We start from the raw sequence: 21772 nt of genomic DNA, 5'->3' as shown, positions 1-21772 counted from the left end.
TTCTTGATCAGTACATTTCCAGCTCAACAAGGAAGGAAGCAGTGCTAGATTTAGTTCTGGGGAATGAAGTAGGGCAAGTGGAGCAGGTTTCAATGGGAGAGCATATGGTCAATAGTGATCATAACATCATTAGATTCAGAGTGCATATGGAAAGAGACAAGGAACCATCTAAGGTGAAGATATTCAACTGGAAGACGGCAAATTTCAGTGAGTTAAAAAGGGACCTAGCCAAGGTGGACTGGAAAGAAAGATTGGCAGGTAAAACAACTGAAGAGCAGTGGGAAGTCTTCAAGGATGAGATAGCTCGGGGACAGAACAAATACATTCCCACAAAAGGGAAAAGTAGGGTTTCCAAACCTCCCTGGATGACGAAGGAAATTGTATCTAAAATGAAGCAGAAAAAGGAGGCATATGACAGGTGTCAAACCCAAGATACAGAAGACAACCAAATATAATATAGGAAGTGCAGAAGAGGTTTGAAAAAGGAAATAAGAGGGGCAAAAAGATTATACGATAAAAGGTTAGCAGGTAACATTAAAGGGAATTCTAAAATATTTTACAAGCGTATCAAGAAAAAAAGGCCAGTCAAAGGTAGGGTGTGGCCAATTAAGGACCAAGGGGGGAAAGGCTGGAGAGGCTGGGATTATTCTAATAATAATAATAATCCTTGCATTTGATATAGCGCTTTTCACATCTTCTTAGATGTCCCAAAGCGCTTCACAGAATATACTGTAAAGTGAATTGACTGTATATTTGTGGGCGAACGCGGCAGCCAATTGCGCACAGCAATGACCCACAAAGAGTCATGGATTGAAAATGACCAATGTATTATTGTTTCTTTTTGGAGGGATTATTATTATGTGTGTGGAGTAAGGAAACTTGCCCAAGGTTTCGCCCTCTGCCTGGAATTGAACTCAGGTATCTCACTTGCAAAGCGAGTGCTCTAACCACTGAGCTACAGGACTCCAATTCTCATTGGAGCAGAGAAGGTTATGAGGAGACCTAATAGAGGTCTTCAAAATCATGAGGGGATTTGATAGGTTAGAAAGGGAAAAACTGTTTCCAGTGGTGGGTGTCGGTGACTCGAGGTCACAGATTCAAAATAGTCTCTAAAAGAAGCAGAGGGGAGGTGAGAAGATTTTTTTTTTTTTTTTTTACGCAATAAGTTGTTCAAATCTGGAACGCATTGCCTGAAAGGGTGGTCGAGGCCGATTCGATAACAACTTTTAAAAATGCGGTGGACGGGTATTTGAGGAGGATGGGTTTGCAGGGTTATGGGGAAAGGGCTGGAGAGTGGGATTGACATTATTTGCTCTATTCAAAGAGCCGCACAAACTCGATGGGCCGAATGACCTCCTTTTGTGCTGTACGATTCTATGATTCTATGATTCACCTTATCACATCTTTTAGAAGTCTCAAAGCACTTCACAAAATATACTGTAAAGTTAATTGACTGTATATTTTGTTGGCGAAATGCGGCAGCCAATTGCGCACAGCAGTGTCTCACAAACAGTCATGGATTGAGTGACCAAATTATTATTATTATTTTTTGAAGGAATTATTATCCCCGGAAAATCGATCCGCCAACCGACTAACAACCGGGTTCCTACTTACTGCTAGATAAATAGAGGCGTATGGAGTAAGGAAACTTGCCAAACGTTTCACCCTGCCCAAGAATCAAACCCAGGTCCTCTTGCTTGCAAGGCGAGTTCTCTAACCACTAAGCTACAGGATTCCATTTGATGCAGCAGGCTGGAATGGTAGTGAAATGTATGCCTACCAGAGGTTTTCCTGTAATACATCTATCTATCTGTGTGACTTTCCTTTCCATGTCACATAAAGGTGCCTTCTCTGATGCCAAATACTTCTGATTGTTGAGATCTACTATTTTGATATTATAGAATCATAGAATTTTACAGCATAGAAAGAGACGATTTGCCCATTTTGCTCGTGCTGGGTCTCTGAAAGGCCTATTCATTGAATCACACTGTCCAGCCACTTCCTCATAGCCTTTAACATTTTTCCTTTTCAAATATTTGTTTAATTCCCTTTCAAAAGCTATCATAAATTTTGCTTCAACCACCATTTTTGGAGAGGCATTCCATGTGCTAATAAAAAAATACAACTTTTACCTTTGTTTTTGTTGGAATGAACTTAAATGTATGTCCTTTAGTTACTGACTCACTGACCTGTGGTGGAATCAGTTTCTCGATATTTATCTTATCAAACCCCTCATTATTCTGAATACCTCTATCACGTCTCCTCTCAACCTTTTCTGTTCTAGTGAAAACAGCCCTAGTTTCGCTAGTCTATCTCCTGTGAAGCCTTCTACTGTTTGGTATTTTTCTGGGTATCATTGATTTGGCAGTGAGTTTAGCAAACAATTCATACCTAATATGATTGAAGATTTCACTCACCTGCTTTTGCTGCTAGATTAGTTACTTCAACATTAACATTGCAATTTTTCTCAGATGCATCAACACCAATCACAGAAGTGGAACACTGTAAAATAAATTCACAAAGATACTCACACATCACAGGTTAATGCATTACAATGATCACATACCCAGCGGAGATCATCAAATTACCACTGTCAATTATGATTATGTTATCTAACATACTACAATCTCTTTTTTGAAATTTTGAAAGTAATGTTATTGTACAATCGGCACACTTGTATTATCATTGTCATCATTTGATCAATTTTGCATACAAATTAATAGGCGGCCTTTTTAATGTAATGATCAATTGGTCTTTCTCCCACCCGTGTTGTATCTGCAACTGGCACAATACCTCAGGTCGTTAGCCATGTTCATTCTGTTATCGACACGCCAGAGTAAAGAGCTGTTGTGATAGTTATGGAGCCTACCTTTCAGTCCTGCAGCTCAGTGATTAGAGCACTAGCCTTGCAAGCGAGAGACCTGGGTTCGATTCCCGGCAGGGTGAAACCTTGGGCAAGTTTCCTTACTCCACACGCTTGATAATAATCCCTCAAGAAAAAAAATATTAAAATTGGTCACTTCAATCCACGACTGTTTGTGGGACACTTCTGTGCACAATTGGCTGCCGCATTTCGCCCACAAATATACAGTCAATTTACTTTACAGTATATTCTGTGAAGTGTTTTGAGATGTTGAGAAGATTGAAAAGCGCTATATCAAATGCAAGGATGATTATAGGATTATTATTATTATCAATTGCTAAACATATTGATCTCCTTCCTCACATTGGTTCATAACCAAGATTGCTTTTCCGCTACCCTGCATGAGGGTACTATATGCAGCAGATAAATGCGACATTAGACACTTTGATGAAGCTATCTGCAGAGCTGCCCCCTACAAGTGACCTCAATAATTGGGGTAAAAAGCAGGGATCTGTGTTTTGGCCACTGTTGCCAATATCCACTGTGTGGAAAAGTAACAATGATTTAAGTAGCCAACCTTCCATAATGTCACGCTACTGTACAATTTCAGTTTACAACTGCCAAAGAATAATGCCCTACAGACACATATTCCTTGTGGAGTTTGATGCTCTATTTTCTCTGTGTATCATTTCAGTATCACAGCTGCCATCTCATTTGAAAAGAAAGATATACTTCCAGAAGAAGGAGCGGGTAAGACTACTGGAGTAGAATGGCATATTGCAAATACTTTTTAAAAATTCCAATTCACCACATAAATCAATGCTTTATGAAATTGTAAAGACCGCTGTCTGGAGGATGATTGGCCAGGTCATCGGGAATAACACTCTTCTAATGGTGTTGTGGCACCTTTACCGTCGTCCACCAGAGTAGGCAGATGAGAATCGTGCATCCAATCTCTGGATCAATTGTAACCTAAATTTTGGGGGACAATAGCCATAACTTACTAATTCTCTTTTGATCTGCCAGGAAACCCATCACCGTCCTTAAGAGTACCCAAACAAAACTGAGAATTCCATGCATCCCACCACAAGGAGATTCCGGAGGTAGAATGTTGGAATTAAATAAATATAAATAAATGTAAATTGTTCTGTAAGACCAGTAGGCACTGTGTTTACAAAACAAAAGGCAAAGCAATCTTCTAGAAATCTTCACAGGCTAAAAGAAGAGTCCTAAAATTTATGATCATATGGAATTTTGTAAAATTGTTTCATTGAATCTTAACTTGGAAACCATCTATCCACAGTTCATAAGACATTTCAGGCCTTGGAAAATACATCTCAGTATTTAAATCGAATGTAGACTGATTAAAATTCTAATGATTATGTTCATCTGCATATTTCACCCAAGAGCTGAATCCATAACAAATTAATTGAACTTAAATTTGTAGTTAAACAGATTGAAATGAAACAAGCAGGGGATAAATTCAGAAACCCTTGGTGGCTGTTTTATCCACTATTACACATGGTGCGAATTAAGGCACATTTCTGCATAGTGTCTTCCTGTTGTCTGTTTCTAAATATGCATTATTTTGGGATGGGTGTTAGTGGAAAACAAAATTAAAACTTCTCTCTGTATCCTGCTTCAAAAAATGCACTTATACATACCTTTCAAGTAGGCTTAATGTCTAAACAAGTGCACCATGCTAGGCAGAAATGAAGGATTTTGATCAAAATTATGGTTTGAAGATAGGGAGAGAGAATTATATGGGCTGCAGCATTTTGGATGAATATGAGTTTGGTGGCTGATGGAGAGCAGGAGAGCATTGGAGATATCTTCCTGAGGTGATGAAGACTTCAACGAGAATTCCAGTAGAGTGAGGTAAGGACATAAGCGGTTAAGGGTCCAAAAATTGAGCAACGATGGTCTTAATAATATATGGTTGTACAGCTTACAAGAAAAGTTCAGATGAGGAAAGCTCTTCCACCTATTTGATCTCATTCTGCAAGAGTTTCCACTTTGCCAACCTTCTATTACAGCAGCAAATCATTTCTTAAATAAGTACAACATTCTCGTCTTAAACACTCTTCCTGATAAACCATTCCAGTCATAGGAACAGGAGTAGGCCATTTAGCCCCTCAAGCCTGTTCCGCCGTTCTATTAGTTCATGGCTGATCTGTACCACAACTCCAATTACCCACCTTCGCCCATAAATATACAGTCAATTCACTTTACAGCATATTCTGTGAAGCGCTTTGAGACGTCGAGAAGACGTGAAAAGCGCTATATCAAATGCAAGGATTATTATTATTATTATCCCTTAATAGCCTTACTTGTAGCTCAGTGGTTAGAGCACTTGCCTCGCAAGCGAGAGACCTGGGTTCACTTCCTGAGCAGGGCAAAACGTTGGGCAAGTTTCCTTACCCCACACGTCTCTCTTTACCTAACAGTAAGTGGGAACCCGGTTGTTAGTCGATTGGCGGATTGCTTTTCTGGGGGTAATAATTCCTTCAAAAAAAGAAACTAATAAATTGGTCACTCAATCCATTACTGTTTGTGGGACACTGCTGTGGGCAAATGGCTGACGCATTTCCTCCACAAAATATACAATCAATTCACTTTACAGTGCATACTGTGAATTGGTTTAAGACATCGCGAAGATGTGATAAGGTGCTATATCAAATGCAAGGTTTATTATTATTATTATAACAAAAATCTATCCACCTCAGTTTTGAGGGAGAGAGTTTTGGGGAGAAAGTTCCCAATTTCCACTATTTGCAGTCATTAATTATCTTCTATATAAAAAATCTTATCTTACCTTCTAAATAAGACTTCCCGGCCTTGATATTGTCCTTTGCAACCCTAAGCCTGTGTCTTCTTCTTCTTCCGCCTTAGAGTGTTTGAAAATATTGTTTTGAGTTTACTTTCTAAATTCCATTTAAAATCTTGTATATCTTAACAACCCATCCGATACATCTGATTCCAAGACTGAGGAGTCCAAGCTCCTCATAGCTTATTCCTTTAACACTAGGAATTATCCTCATTGCTCTCTTCTGCAATGCCTCTGGAGCCTGGGTATCCCTCGTATGCTATGGTAGCCAGAACTGAACTGTATGCGGTCATGAGAGCACTTACAGCTTGAGCATTATTATTGGAGATCTCAACTCAACTGATGTAGCAATATAGCCCAGCATCCCATTTAGCTTGTTCATTGCTGCCTCACAATGTTCTGACACGGTGAACGATGAGTCAATTAACACCCTTGATCTCTTTCAGCTTCTTTTCAATTTGCAATTCTTTATTGGCCATGAACCTTCTCCAGTGTGGGGAAAGGAATTTACAGGCAAGGAAGCAGATATTGCAATGTTGACAGCTCAGCTCATGCATGTCTAGTGAGGTGTGGCCAGCAATACAAGAGGGTGGAACCATTTATCCTCTTGTCTCTGACACTGCTGTTTCTACGTGCAGAATGAAGACATGGGATGTGATGGGAAACACCTCTAGAGATAATTGCACCACTTTGTTTATATCACAGTACTGACACCAGCTGCAGAATTGCAATATAAACACGGCAGTAGAAAGACTGACAAGAAATGAGAAACAAACTGTAGTTATATAGGGAGCAGGCACCCCAGGGTATAAACAAAAGTCCTCTAGTTCACAGTAAAATCAATACATCTTACTGAGTGCAGCAAGGTTTCTGCCAACTACATAGCTGTTGTCATAATGAAAGGCTCAGTGCCTTCCAAATTCAGGAAGGAGGAAAAGGTAGGTATATAAGATAAGGGCTCAGATGCTTTTTCTTTTTTGACAACTACATCAGCAGCCTTCTCCTAGAATAATGGGAAAACAGGAGAGGAAGAAAGAGAAAAATATGAGATTTTCCTTTCATGAATGCAAAAAAAAGTGGTTGTGTTATTTATATTGTACCATAGTTCCTCACAAATAAGATAACCAAGGTCTGAGCTCATCCTTGTTGCTAGAGTTGTAAATTTTGTGAATTGTTTAGCTTGTAATATTCATTATCAATCATGCATAGTTTAGATTATGCAGATAGTTTATTTAGCTGGTTTTGTATCAGGAATTCTCTGAGGATATTGCTGTCATTTTCCATGAAGCAGGCCCGGCTCTTGAGAGAGGGAGGCCTGCCACATTGAAAACTGGAAGTTAGAGAGGGAGTCAGAGACTCAAACACCAGGGAAACATTTGACTTTAAAGCATTCATTTACAGTAAGAAACTGATCAATGTCTGCATTTCAGTGCATGAAACTCTTTCCCCCACTTTGCATTGCCGTCTTGACCCTTTGTGTCCTCTGGAAGACTCATACATGTATAAAAGTTAAGGTCACATTTATTGTGCTGCTCAGAATGAATACATTGGTTATTATTATTATTTTTGATTTTGCTCATTTGTTATTTGGACAAGTTTAGTAGTATCTTATTTTGTGTCTCTGTTGTAGTTGATTGCAATCACATGGAGTAAATAAACTTGCAATGCAGAATAAAATAATAATCCTTACATTTGATATGTCACTTCAGGAGGATGTCTCAAAACTCTTCACAGGATATACTATAAAGTAGATGACTGTGCATTTTGTGGGTGAATGTGACAGCCAATTGTGCACAGCATTTTCCCACAAACAGCCATAAAATAAATAACCAATTTTATTTGGGAGATTGTTGGCCAGGAAACCAGGAGAAACTTCCTTCTCTTTTTGAATAGTGTCTTTGATGTCTCCCTGAACAGTCAGATGGTATATATCTTAAAATGGTGCAATAATGTGGGAATTTTAAATACCTGTACATACAGTGAAGATTTTCTAATCAGAAAAACTACCTTCTTTGTGGAGCTTGCCTGAAAACAATTTTTTTTTTTTGGATTTAAGAAAACCTCATTTCCAAAGTAAAAAAAAGGAAAGCATGTTAAGAAAATTCAAATATATAATTAATCTTGCATGATTTAGTGCCTTACTACATTGTTGAGATATCTCAAAGCAATTCACAGAATTTTGCTATGAAGTCTGGAGCGACGGTATTGTCAGGAGTACATGGCAGCCGATTTGCACAGCAATGTCCCACAAACAGCTATGAAGTGAATGAACTGGGGTGATGTTGGTCAGGACACAGAGAGAATTTCCCTTCTCTTTTGAATAGTACCATGGGATCTGTAACGTTCACCTGAGTAGGCAATTGAGCCCTTGGTTTAACAGCTCAACCGCAGAAGGAAACCATCACCAATGCAACACATCCCAGCACTGGACTGTCAGCCTAGAATGTGAACTTCAAGTCACAACAAACCCATAACCTCTGTCTCGGAGGTGCAAGTGTTAGCAGATGACCCAGCTTATCAACAAATAAACCAAATGTGATATTTAAGGTAAATGACCACTGTAGTACAACTACAGTGTAGTACAACTACTATAAGGTGAAGAAATGAGACAGTAAAATACTGCAAGTCAGTTCAACCAGTGACAGAGGAAATGGCTGCATAACTCTTTGTACGACAGATTTTGATCAACCTGGATGGTTCCTAGGTTGGAGGTGGCCCTCAGGTGCTGAAATAAGTCAATCTTTATTATTTTCTATTCCCTGTAGTGATTTGAATCCATCGCCAGCTGTGGCTCGAGGATCTCCACAACTATCGCTCTCCCTCTCGCAAACCAAAACCATTTTGGAGGCTAAAAACAACCCAAAGGCACTGTTCTCCACCATCCATCATCTTTTCCGTGCAATCACCAATCCCCACCCAAGCTGCCTCCATCCTCACCTCTAATGCCAAGGGTGAAGAGGTCCTACACATCTTCGTATCAAAAATCGAAAATATACGCTTGGCTGCCTCTTCCTCGCCTATGTCCCTTTTTGCACCCCANCCCAGCCTGTCTGCACCACCCTCTCCTTCTGCCATGGCTCACACCACTCGCCCCTCCCTACACTCCTTTTCCCCTTTTACCCCTCCAGTCTGGGTTCCACCCTGCCCATAACACAGAGACAGGGCTGGTCAAGGTTACAAATGACGTCCTCTTTCTCTGTGACCAGGGTTCTCTCTGCCTCATCCTCCTGGATCTCTCCGCTGCATTTGACACTGCGTCTCCTCCCTCATCCACCTCAGTAGGCCTGGTTCAAGTCCTACCTAACAAGCCGTCTTTACTTTATCTCCTCAAACAGTTTCTACCCTCCCCCCCGCCTGCTGTACCTCAAGGCTCCATCCTTGGCCCCCTCCTCTTCCTCATCATATGCTCCCTCTTGGCAATGTGATCTGCAGACATGGGGTAAACTTCCTCATGTATGCGGATGACAAACAAATCTAATCCTCCTCCAGCTGCGACTCCAGGTCTGCCGATGTTCTTTTGGGATGCCTGGCGGACATCATGGCCTGGATGAGCGAAAATTTTCTACAACTCAATGTTGACAAGAAGGAAGCCATACTCATTGGCTCCCATCAAAGTCTTCTATTCCTGCGGCTCTGACCTCAAGCTCCCCAGCCTATCCCTCAGACTTACTGAATCAGTGCGCAACCTTGGCATCAGGTTCGACCCACAGCTGTCCTTCCTTCCCCACATCCGGTCCCTAACCAGGACCGCCTTCCTCCACCTCCGCCACATTGCCAGCCTCCGTATCTTACCCCAGACGCAGCTGTAACACTCGTCCATGTGTTCGACACCTCTCGACTGGACTTTTCAAACGCCCTCTTAGCTCCATTATGTCCAGGATCCAGCTGATCCAAAACTCCGCCATCTGCATATTCATCTGCACTAAACCTCGTACCTCCATCACCAGTTTGATATAGTGCCTTATCACATTGTTGAGACATCTCAAAGCGCTTCACAGAATATGCTGTGAAGTGAATTGACTGTGTATTTTGTGGTCGAAAAGCGGCAGCCAATTGCGCACAACAGTGTCCCACAAACAGTCGTGAGTGACCAAATTATTTTTTATATAACAGATGTTCTGATATCAAAGAGTCTTAAGTGTGCAGTACTCTAGTACTTTTCTCAGAGGAAAGTACCCATCACAGGATACACCCAGCAAAGTGTGGAACAAAAAAGCAAGTTTCATGATTTATACAAGCATATATATACATATATGCTTGCCATTTTTACATGTGTATACAGAAAACTATGCAGGAAAACTAAAGACTATGGTTAAGAAATACAAGAAAATGTGTGATACTCTATTGATGATATTAAACATTAGATAGGAACACCAATGGCTTCTACTATACTTTAATCTCCTCAATATTGTCTGATAGCATTCACTCTGTATTTTCTAGCTCAGATCTTCATTTCTTACATAAGACATTAAGCTCTCAATGATTTGTTGTGAAAAGCCAATACTTTGCAACATCAGAAGGTTGTAAATTCATAATCCCACTTTATGGTGCGTTACCTGATCTCTGCTGGAGCAGTAGTTGGAGCACAACAATTGCCCTTGGCACTTTGCCCTGGTTTAGGGAGAGAGAATCAATCAGAAGTCTTGTTCCTTCTTGTTGCACTCCAAAGACCTCTCTGTTAGAAGGTGTTTATGTGGAGGTCAGATGAGATATCAGAGGGCACTAGGGCCTGGTGGAAATGTATCCCAGTGGAAGCAATAAAGATATCAAAGAGGAAGAGAAGGAAAATATTCATTAAAGTGGAAAAAAGTTCTCTGCAGTAACCAAATTGTGATTAAGTTGGAATCAAGATTCATCACATCATTTTTGACTCTAACTTATGTTTCCCAGTACCTCAAAGCCATGCATTCCTTAGCCACCTGAGTCTTTTACCCTCCTTCAAACTATAGGCTTTTCAGTCTGGCTCAGTGGTAGCACTCTCGCCTCTGAGTAAGAAGGTTATGAGTTCAAACCTAACATCAGGACTTGGAATTACATAGTCTAAGATGACACTCATTGCAGTCCTGGGGCGTGGTGCATTATCAGAAATGTCGTCCCTTGGATGAGATGTTAAGCCAAGGTCCACTCTGTCTGTTCAAGTGGACGTGAAAGATCCCATGGCACTATTTGAAAAGAGAAGGGAGTTTCTCCTGGGGTCCTGACCAACAAATCCCCCAAATAAAATTGGTAGTCACTCCATGACTGTTTCTGAGAGAGACACTGTTTTGCCCAATTGGCTGCCACATCTCACACACAAAATACAGGCAATCCACTTTACAGTATATACTGTGAAGTGTTTTGAGACGTCTCAATGATATAAGGCGAACAACAACAACAACAAATTACATTTATATTACACCTTTCATGTCGGAAGGACGTCCCAAGGTGCTGGACTGTTAAAGGGTTGCACCTGAGCTGAGGGTTGGAATGAAGAAGGTTGGAGGGTAGGGGGAGTGGGATTGGGAGTGTGGCCGAAGGAAAGTTGCTATATCAAATGCAAGGATTATTATTATTATTAAGCTTGCCATCACTAACCACAATTATTTTTAATTATCTCCTCTCTACTACATGTCTCAACCTAATGATTCTGTCCTCACTGTAGGGCTCAGCCCCTCGCTTCAGGTTTCTTAGTTTTTAAAGAAAAAAATGAAAGTACTGGATCTACCGGGTTAGTCAACGACAGTGTCTTGAGGATTGCAAAGGACTTACTTTTGTTAAAGTGACAACCGTCACATTGTAGGGGAGAGCTTTGCAGAGGTTTTTCAGTGGTTGTCGAGACTCTGATTTTACAACTGTAAGGAAACAGGTGACATCACAATAACTCAGTCTAATTGACATCAATATAGGTTCCAGTATCCACAACACCTCGAGTTTGAATTCATACACCGTGATGCCATAGTGAAAACCTTTCCGTAACCACAACACTGCATTCAAAAGCGCAGAAGTTAATGATGTCACAGTGCAACCATTCTCCTCCGCAAACAAGACCCCGCATTTCACCCAGATAGCCACCCGAGTGAGACACAAGGCTGAATTGTCCTGCAATTGCCTTATTCCTTAAGGATCCTTTAGTTTTGAACCGCAGTCCCTCCCTGTATTGTACCTTCAAAACATGCAACATTATGACTGCAGTTAGAAGATCATAAAAGGAAGTTGGAGTGTCAAATAACTGCACTCTCCTATCCATGAGCATTTCTGTAGTAGAAACATTCACGGTGCAGCTTCTACAAACTTCCAGATAATAAGTTAATGATAACTTCGGTAAGTATTGTTAAAATATAGAGTATGGCGGAGCTGCGTACAAAGCAATACTGTAACGTAGTCTCAACAACATAGGTGGCAGATAAAAATATTCTTTGGGGAGGGCTGAGTAAAAACAATGCCAGCGTCAAAGATTGCCGTCTTCCCCCATCCTTCCTGTAATATACTGTAAAGTGGGTTGACTGTATTTTGTGGGCGAACCACAGCAACCAATTGCACACAGCAACCAAGTCTTATTTACTGCTAGGTAAACAGAGGTGTCTGGAATATGGAAACTTGCCTAAGGTTTAGCCCCACCCAGGAATCAAACCTGTGCCCTCCTGCTTGTGATGCAAGCATGCTAACCACTATGTTACAGGACTCCCATGACAACTCCTCAAAGATGTCCACCCTCGCACATTTCACCCCGCAGACTCTGAGGTCCATTGGCCAATTGGGAGGTGAGGACACCCCAACGAGTCACCCGCTGGACTACAAGTGACTGGCACCACTGATAGGTTGGGAGAGGAACAAGGGAGGAAAAATCTCCACCATCAAAATGCATCCAATTCCCTTTTGAAACTGCCCACACTATCCACCTCCATCAAATCTCTGAGGAAACCGTTCCACATGTTTACTACTCTTTCATAAAGCAATTAATATGTATCTAAATTGTCTATTCCTTTTTGTGAATTTGATATCATGAAGTCTTATTGTGGATCCACTTAATAATATTGAAGTCTTCTTTGTCGATACCCTTCAGGATGCAGAGGGGCGGGAGCTTAAGTGGAGGGAATATTGGGCAAAATCCATTTGTTTTTGCCTTTATCAGCACCTGACTTGAATATTCATCCAGCACCTGACCACTGAGGTGAGGCTGTTGTAAAAACCTTTAAGTGGTGGTTAAATGGCTCAACAGGTGTGTTAAGCAAAGCCACAGTGTTAGCTGAGTTGGGGGGGTGGTAATGATATTCCCAGTGGAATCGGTTTGCTTTAGGGGATGGTCACTAATGCTCTGACTCCTGTATATACCCAGGCTATCTTGTTATGTAATTCGGTACTGTGAATTATTATGTGGTGGTGATTGTAAACTGTAACTACATTTGGACTGACAGTACAATTTAATCCAATGGCCACTGAGACCATAAAAAATAAAATTGGATTAGGAGTGGAATAGAAACCAGAATGACCAGGAGAAAGAATCCTTTTTTCTTTCAAATAGCAGGCGTAAACCCTATCAAGTATTTTGAAACATCTTCCCAAGGTGTTATATTGAATGCACGGATTATTATTGTTATAACAGCAAGATAGTCACTTTGTGTTCACTTGAATCATATCTTTGGAAACTGCATTCAAATGACTGAGTGCAGGATATTTTAAGACATTCCAAATTATCTTTATAGTATTATACTCTTCCATAATATTTAGACATAAAATATTGTTATCGGTTTGTGTTGCAATGTTTATTGCCACAACAATAGTGGCACAACATTTGAATAGTTACTGTTTCCATTCTTGAGGCTGCACTTTCACTTTCATTTCCCTTGTTTTTGTCATTCACACTTGGCTGTTCGCCAAGCAGTGAATAGATTTCTGGGGATTGTGTTTGTTCATATCCCTCTTCCACCTTCTCCAACACTCCCTTCATTCTCACAGTTGTTCATGCTGTCATTACAATAACAACAACAACTTGCATTGATATAGCACCCCTCACACAGGGTAGTGTCCCAGAGCACTTAATAACCTTCATCCACGACTGTTTGTGGGACACTGCTGTGTGCAATTAGCTACAACGTTTTGCCCACAAATTTACAGTCAATTCACTTTACAGTATATTCTGTGAAGCACTTTGAGACTTCTTGAAGGCATGAAAAGGGTATATCAAATGCAAGGATTATTATTATTATATTAGACTGTAGTTCTCTATAGGCATTTTTGAGGAGTTTCATACCAAGGCAATATTTTCCAGCCAATTTGTTTTTGTATTAGTAAATATACAAAGACTTTCTAATTTTCTGTAAAAATGCTAAAATATATGATCATATTATTCTGCCCAGATATACCAAAGTCTCAAAATGTCCAATCCGAAAATATTTGCATTTAACGAAGTGAAAGCTACCCCTTGTTTTGTGAGGATTAAGAACATTCCTTGAGAATGGGTAGAAAAAATGAGAGGTAATAATAATAATGCAGTATTTTGCTATTCATGTAAAAATAAAGTTGGAAAGTGCATCTCACTTTCTACTAGACGTCAACAAAAATCAATGTTACCTGCTGGAGGGAGACTCAAGTTCACAGGCCCCTGTTTTTATCTGTCAGTAATTGGAATGTTTCACAAGTTCTGCTGTGCTTTCTGTTAACAAGTCTGAGGACATGACTACACACCCTGTTATCTTGCTTAAGCTCCCAGCAATGTGTCTACTGATGGCAGTTTGATAGCCAACCCTCCTGAATTGTTTCGTACCTGACCAAGTAAAGTGTTTCTGTTGCCAGCACTGCATCAGTTGGGAAAACAAAACTTACCATTTTATCATGTGATCCCAAGATTGGTTGAACGAAGAAGACCTTTCAGCCGATTTGATCTAATGTTTCCAGAATACCCACGCTACCCTTCATAGCATCAGGTTGTTTTTCTAAAGAGTCCAGTGCCCTGGCCTCAACCACCCTTACTTACTGGCAACCGGTTGCATTCATGAATTTCATGGTTATAAAGAAATATTGTGTCTGACCTGAAATTGCCCTTTGTACACACAGACACACACATCCCACCCCATCCCCCAAATCATACCCCCAAACACACACCACACACATTCATACCCCCACCCACATCCCCAAGGAATTGAGGAGGGAAGAGAAAGAGGGGGAAAGGGGAGAGAGGTGGGGAGGGAGAGAGGGGGGAGAGAGTATGTGTGAGAGAAACGTAAGAAAGGGGGAAAGGGAGGAGAGAATGTGTGTGAGAGAGAGGTAAGGAAGGGGAAGTGAGAGAGAGACTGTGTGAGAGAGTGTTTGAGAGAGGGAGAGAGCAGAGAGAGATTGAGAGAAAGTGAGAGAGGGGGAGAGAAAGAATCAGAGAGAGAGTGAATGGGAGATTGAGAGTGGATAATTGAGAAAGGATTTGAGAAGGGATAGAGAGAGAGTGTGTGGGAGGGAAGGGGAGTGAGGGAGAGTAATTGAGAGAGAGTGTGTGTTAGAGAGGAGGAGGGTGGGGAGTGTGAGAGGATATGAGAAGTGGAGTGAGAGAGAGTAATTGAGAGAGAGTAGTGTTAGAGCAGGGGTGGGCAAAATAAGGCCCACGGGCCATATCTGGCCACCCAAATGATTCCATCCGGCCCGTCATTGTGTCCAGCAATAAAAAAAATTATAGTTCATTCGGTCTCAGAAAGTCAAACAAATTTCGCATTTGAATCAGACCGGGAACATCAGCCAATCACACAGCTTAGTTGTGCGCACGCTCCCTTAAGTGTTGAATCAGGCTGACATCAGAAATGAATGGATCAGAAAATTTTCAAACACGGGCGCATGACAACCAAGGCAATACTTTTCACTGAAGACAACGTTAATTCAAAATGAGTTTATCAACGAAACGGAAAGTGGACGCTGAGGGCCGAATATTCAACAAAGAATGAACTTCAAAANTTTTTTAACGGTGTGGGTGGAAAAGCTGTGTGCTTAATTTGCAAAGAAAGTGAGGCAGTGCTCAAAGACTACAACTTGAATTGCCATTTTGAGAGCAAACATGCTTGCAAGTATAAGAAGGTTTCTGCCAAAGAAAAAGGCAACAAGCTGAAGAGATGGTTGTTCGAATGCAAAAAGAGCAAAGCATTTTCACAAAACAATTTGCGTTCCAGGATGAGATTACAAGAATGAGTTATGTGATTGCACACAAAATCGTCAAGAATAACAAACCATTCTCTGAAGGAGAATTTATAAAGGAATGTATGATTGACTCTGCCTCGATTTTATGCCCAGACAAGAAAAAACAGTTCGAGAACATTAGCTTGTCAAGGTGAACTATTGTGAGACATGTCGGGGACATGTCTGAGAACCTGTATCTGCAGTAACAAAATAAAGTAAGCAATTTTGCATGTTTTTCACTGGCACTCGATGAGAGTTGTGATGTCAAAGACACAATCCAGTTGATAATTTTTATTCGAGGTATCACCAAACATTTTGAGCTCACAGAAGAATTGGCATCAATGCAGTCAATGAAAGATACGACAACTGGAGAAGACTTTTTGGAGGCAGTAAATAAGTGTATCTTAAAATTAGGAGTGGGGTGGAAAAAATTGGTGAATGTGACCACTGATGGAAGCCCAAATCTGACAGACAAAAATGTTGGGTTACTGAAAAGAATTCAAGATCAAGTCAAAGAAACAAATCCAAAACAGAATATTGTTTTTCTACACCGCATTATCTACCAAGAGGTCCTCTGTAAGAGTGTTCTAAAACTAAGCAATGTCATGGACACAGTTACGAAAGTGCTCAACTGCATTTGAGCAAGAGGATCAAACCACAGGCAATTTGTAACTCTGCTTGAGGAATTGGAATCCGAGCACACGGATGTTCTGTATTGCACGAATGTAAGATTGACTTAGTTTAGGAAAGGTCTTGAAAAGAGTGTGGGAACTGAGAACAGAGATTGATTTATTTTTGGACATAAAACAAAAAGATTCGTATTTCCCACAGCTGAATAATGCAAATTGTCTCTCTGATTTCACATTTGCCATTGATATCATGGGCCGCATGAATGAACTGAATTCAAAACTGCAACGGAAGGGGGACTTTGTGTATGAATTGTGTTGCAGTGTCAAGTCATTTATGACAAAATTATTTATTTTATTGCGTCAGATAGGAAACAGGCAGTTCACCCACTTTCCAACTTTGCAGCAGGTTACTGTTTGTGATCAAAGCCTTAAAAAGTATATTTCGTCACTACTTGACTTACGTGCTGAATTTTCTCGCCAATTCCAGGATTTTAATTTGATTGAAAACGACCTGTCTTTGGTCTCTTCACCTTTCTGATTTGATGTTGACAAAGCCCCATTTGACCTCAAACTCAAGCTTATTGACCTGCAATGTGATCCATTGCTTGCGGAGCAATTCAAATCAGTGCTGCTTGCCAGTTTTTACATCTCTCTTAATGAATATACCTTTCCAAAAATAAAGACTCATGCCCGGAAGATGCTTGTGCTGTTTGGATCACCATACATATGCGAGGAGACATTTTCTATGATGAAATTCAATAAATCAAAACATAGATCTGTGATGACCGATGACCACCTTGCAGCAGTCCTCCGCACTGAAAAAATGGAGACGATGCCTGACTTCAACTGTCTGGTTAACGCACATCAGCACTTTCATTCTTCCCATTGAGTGAGCTTCTCACATTCTCATCAATATGTGAATAAATTAATAAATATCGAATAAATGTCTGATCAATGAGTTGTTTTTATTTAACCTAATTTTAATGAATATCATTTATATAGACTTTATTTTATGCATGTACAAGTGTAAAACTTGATTTTGAGCTATTATTAAGCATTTTCATCCATATTAAGTGTGTGGCCCGTGAAGCTTACCAAAATTTGTGAAGTGGCCCGCCAGCCAAAATAATTACCCTGTGTTAGAGAGAGGGTGTAGAGAGTGAGAGGGACAGGAGAGAGTGTGTCCTCTTCTCTTCTCTCTCCCCCTTCCTTCTTTCTCCCCCACCCTCATCCCACTCTCACCCACTCTTTCCCACTTCTCCCCTCTCTCCCTTCCGCTTCTCATCCCCTTCTCCCTCTTTCCCAATTCCCCCTCTCTCCCCCTTCCCCTCTCTCTCTCCCTCTCCCCCTCTCCCTTCCCCCCTCTCTCTCCCCCTTCCCTCCTCTCTCTCTCCCTTCCCCTTCTCTCCCCTTTCGCCTCTCTTTCTCCCCTTCCTCTCTCTTCCCCTCTGCCCCCTCTCTTTCTCCCAATCAGCTAAATTGCTAAGGATGCAGTTGGTAAGCGATGCGCTTGCCACACTGACCAACTGCAGCAACGGCCGGTTTCACTTCCATTCTCCACGCTGCGTCCCAACTGCCGGTTCCTGCCAATGCCCCGGGAGGACGTCCACCCAGGGAGGGAGCAGAAGTTGGAATGTTGGAAATGGTCTCGGATGCAGAGGCCCGCGGACCTTCCTCAAATAAGGAATCTAGCCCCTTGGCAGCCAAAAGGTTGGACCACCCCGGCTTAGACTGCGTGACTCCAAGTCTGGATGTGGGGCTTTAACCCACAACCTTCTGATTCAGAGGCGAGAGTGAGACCAATGGCCAGCCTGACACCCTGGGTAACGTTGTTACAACATCAGGACAATAAAATGGTAGGAAAAAACAAGCATGTGAAAATTGACATTTACTTTTACTTTGAGGTCTCCTCACAAGTGATACATTTTACGTATTCACAGAGAGCCATAATACAACACTTGATGCAGTAAATTGATTTAAGTTCAGTTCTCAGTTTTGAAACATTTTGTGCCTTGAAAGAATCGAAAGGATGTTATCTGTTGCTACAGTTCTAAGCTCTAAAGACATGAGTACCGGTTGCAAACCTAGACATATTCTACATTTCCAGTTTTGTAAAGCTCATAAGAGATAAGATATTTTTCAATTGCTCATAAATTCCAAAGTTGCAAAGTACTGAGTAAGTACTCCCTCTTGTGGTATTAGTTTATCACCCATTCGGTTATTATTTCCATCTCCCTGCCTACAAAATTAGGCTCCCCTCTCCAGAGGGCACTGTAAACAATAATTATTGGTCAATTTTCATTATTTAAGAACATAGAAACTTAGAACAATAAAAATTTACAGCACAGGCAAGGTCATCTTGCCTGTGCTGGCTCTTTAAAGAGCAATCCTTTCAGTCCCCTTCACCCGCCCTTTCCCCATACGCCTGTAGTTTACAACATAAGGAAAATGGCATCCTCCTGACATGACAGGCACTATATAAACGCTATTTGTTGTTCATATTGTCGTAAGAAAAGGGATGATGGGAACAAGACATTGCCATATGCCTCATCATTTCCAACTCCTGTTATAGACCATGTACTGCACTTCCCACCCACTTAATATTCTTGAGTGAAACTTCTCCATAGATACTCCCACATCTCCATCATTTAATATTTGGCCCTCTACCATCCTTAGACAACATCTCCTCCCTTATTTCCAGGCCACAGCATCACACAAATACTCATGTCTCACAGAATCATCTCAATCTATTTCTATCTCTATAGCCTCCAATCCCAACACCCCAAATAGTTAATTTGAAGGAGTTAATTGATCCAGTAATTACTTTTTGATGTGAGTTTGAACCACTCCTCTGTGGGGAAATGTTTCCTAACTGTTGTCTCATTTGAGTCAATTTTAAACCGAGTTCCTCCAGTTCTGCCTTCAGATCAAGCGCTCTGGGGTGCTACCTTGTGTGAGGGATGCTATATAAATCCAAGTTGTTGTTGTTTAGATTAAACCAAATTGTTTGTCTGTCTTCCTTGTCTGTTTCTCAATATTTTAAAGGTCTGGAGCATAACCTTCCAAACCAAATATGGATTGAGCTCTGTGACCACGTGGATAGCTTGTCCCCTTTTGGAATGCCTAATCTCTCCATCCTGCCTACCAAAGTGATCATTGCTGGTGTGAAATAGATACTGCAAAGGATAACAGGAGTTTCAATTTTGTGTGTGTGCTCATCAAGGTCATGAACAATGGTGCTGGGGAATGGAACTGAACAGTGCCCACTATTAGAATAAAATACGCCTAGATCAAGTATAATATGGACTAGGTATAATATAACACATCTCCTCCACCCAATGGCTTTTGTCTAATCTTAGAACTCCATCCCCCACTTTACAAGGTGTGCATTCTAACATTTCCCAGTGCTAATGTTTATACTCCAGATGAGTCTCCACCCACTCCTTACTCCTCCCCCATATCCTTCTATTCGCTTTCCCCTCATGGGTAGCTAGATCCCTCTTAAATGCATTTTACTAGCTGATTCACCACTTCAGATAGTGAGTTGCACATTCTTACTACCCTCTGCATGAAGCAGTTCCTTTAAATTCTCTTTTAGATCACCTTGTCGCTATATTTTTCTTGTGTTTCCTGGTGGCAGGATCTACAACAAGTGGGAAAAGCTGACTTGTTGCAGAATTTGATATGCTAACTTAACTAACTAAATAAACACACAAACATTAACAATATTTTTTTGAGGGAAATGAGAAATGTTTTTTCCATAAAACTAAGTGATTTATCGTCCTGATTTCAAACTCCTAAATAAAGAAAATAGTATTAAGACAGGTCAAACAAATGAACATTTGCTGATTTTTAATAAAAAATAATTTGTTCTTTTTATTTTGTATTAAAAAAGATCCTATTTTACCTTAGGATTTCAAATATTCATGGTTAAACATAAAAAAATTATGCACTGAATGCAGTATTTAAAATGATTTCTGCAAAGTTGTTCATTATTTTTACTTATAAAAATGAGAACAGTAGTATCCTTGCAACAGAATAAAAAACCTTTTTACATTACAAGCTTTTAAAATAATAATAATCCTTGCATTTGATACAGCGCTTTTCATGTCTTCTCGACGTCTCAAAGCGCTTCACAGAATATACTGTAAAGTGAATTGACCGTATATTTGTGGGCGAAACGCGGCAGCCAATTGCGCACAGCAGTGTCCCACAAACAGTCGTGGATTGAAAATGACCAATTTATTATTGTTTTGTTTTGGAAGGATTATTATTAGGCGTGTGGAGTAGTTCAATAGTTCAATAAAGAGCACTTAACATACAATGATTTTACTTACAGGATCAACTGTACTTGAAAGTATTACATTTTCACAAAGTACAGAAACTTATATGCTACATGATGCAAAATATTCCAACAACTGTAAAGCAGATTCTGGACTGAAAGTGATTGATTTTTTACTTGGTAAATTTACTGACTTTGGTAGAGGTTGATCTATTGGCAATTGGTTTCAGTGATCCTGGGGAGGAGGAGGAAACTAATCCAAGTTCACAATCTCGATCCTATTCAGAGACCTTCTGCTGGAAGATGTACATCTGTGACTATTGGGTAAGGACAGAATCAGGCCCTGTGATGTCCTCCATGGTGTAATAGTCTGTCAACACCAAGGCTCACACATTAATAATGGTCACTTGGGAGAAATACCAAAGAGCACCAGGTAGTCGCCAGTAAATAAAAAATGAGTCAAAAGCATTCAGGGGACGAGATATTTGGAGAAAATAAAATCAATCGTCAACTTGTTGTCTCTCAAACAGTTGTCAACAGTCCCCCTGCTATTGATATATTTTATCTGAGAGAAAGGAGTTTCTTAAGCAAATAATAGAAACATGAAACAATGTAATAGTTTTGCACTAAGTGAATATAGTTGTCCTGTATACAACATGATGGGATTTCAATATAATATGCAAAATCACAAATGAAGATGCAAACTACCATATACCCAGCTCCCTGTCTTTCAGCTAGTAAATGACAACAACTTGCAACTTAAAAAACACACAATACAGGTATCTAATAAACTATCATGGACACAAGCTCATAGTCATTCAAACCTCTGGCAAGAAATCAGCAGAATTCAGAACACAATAAAATATACAAATGAGGATGCAAATAACAATACGCAATACTCAGCTCCCAGCCCTTCAACAATGAAACATTCCAGCTATCATACATGAATGAAAAAGCTTCAAATAATAATGTTTACTTGTAAAATTCTGTAATGCCTTTCTTTGGCCTGTAATCCCACTGGACAGTGTGTAGACTTT

The sequence above is a fragment of the Callorhinchus milii genome, unplaced genomic scaffold (genome assembly GCF_018977255.1).
Source record: "Callorhinchus milii isolate IMCB2004 unplaced genomic scaffold, IMCB_Cmil_1.0 Scaffold2, whole genome shotgun sequence".
Taxonomy (NCBI): domain Eukaryota; kingdom Metazoa; phylum Chordata; class Chondrichthyes; order Chimaeriformes; family Callorhinchidae; genus Callorhinchus; species Callorhinchus milii.
This window is presented reverse-complemented; position numbering follows the sequence as displayed.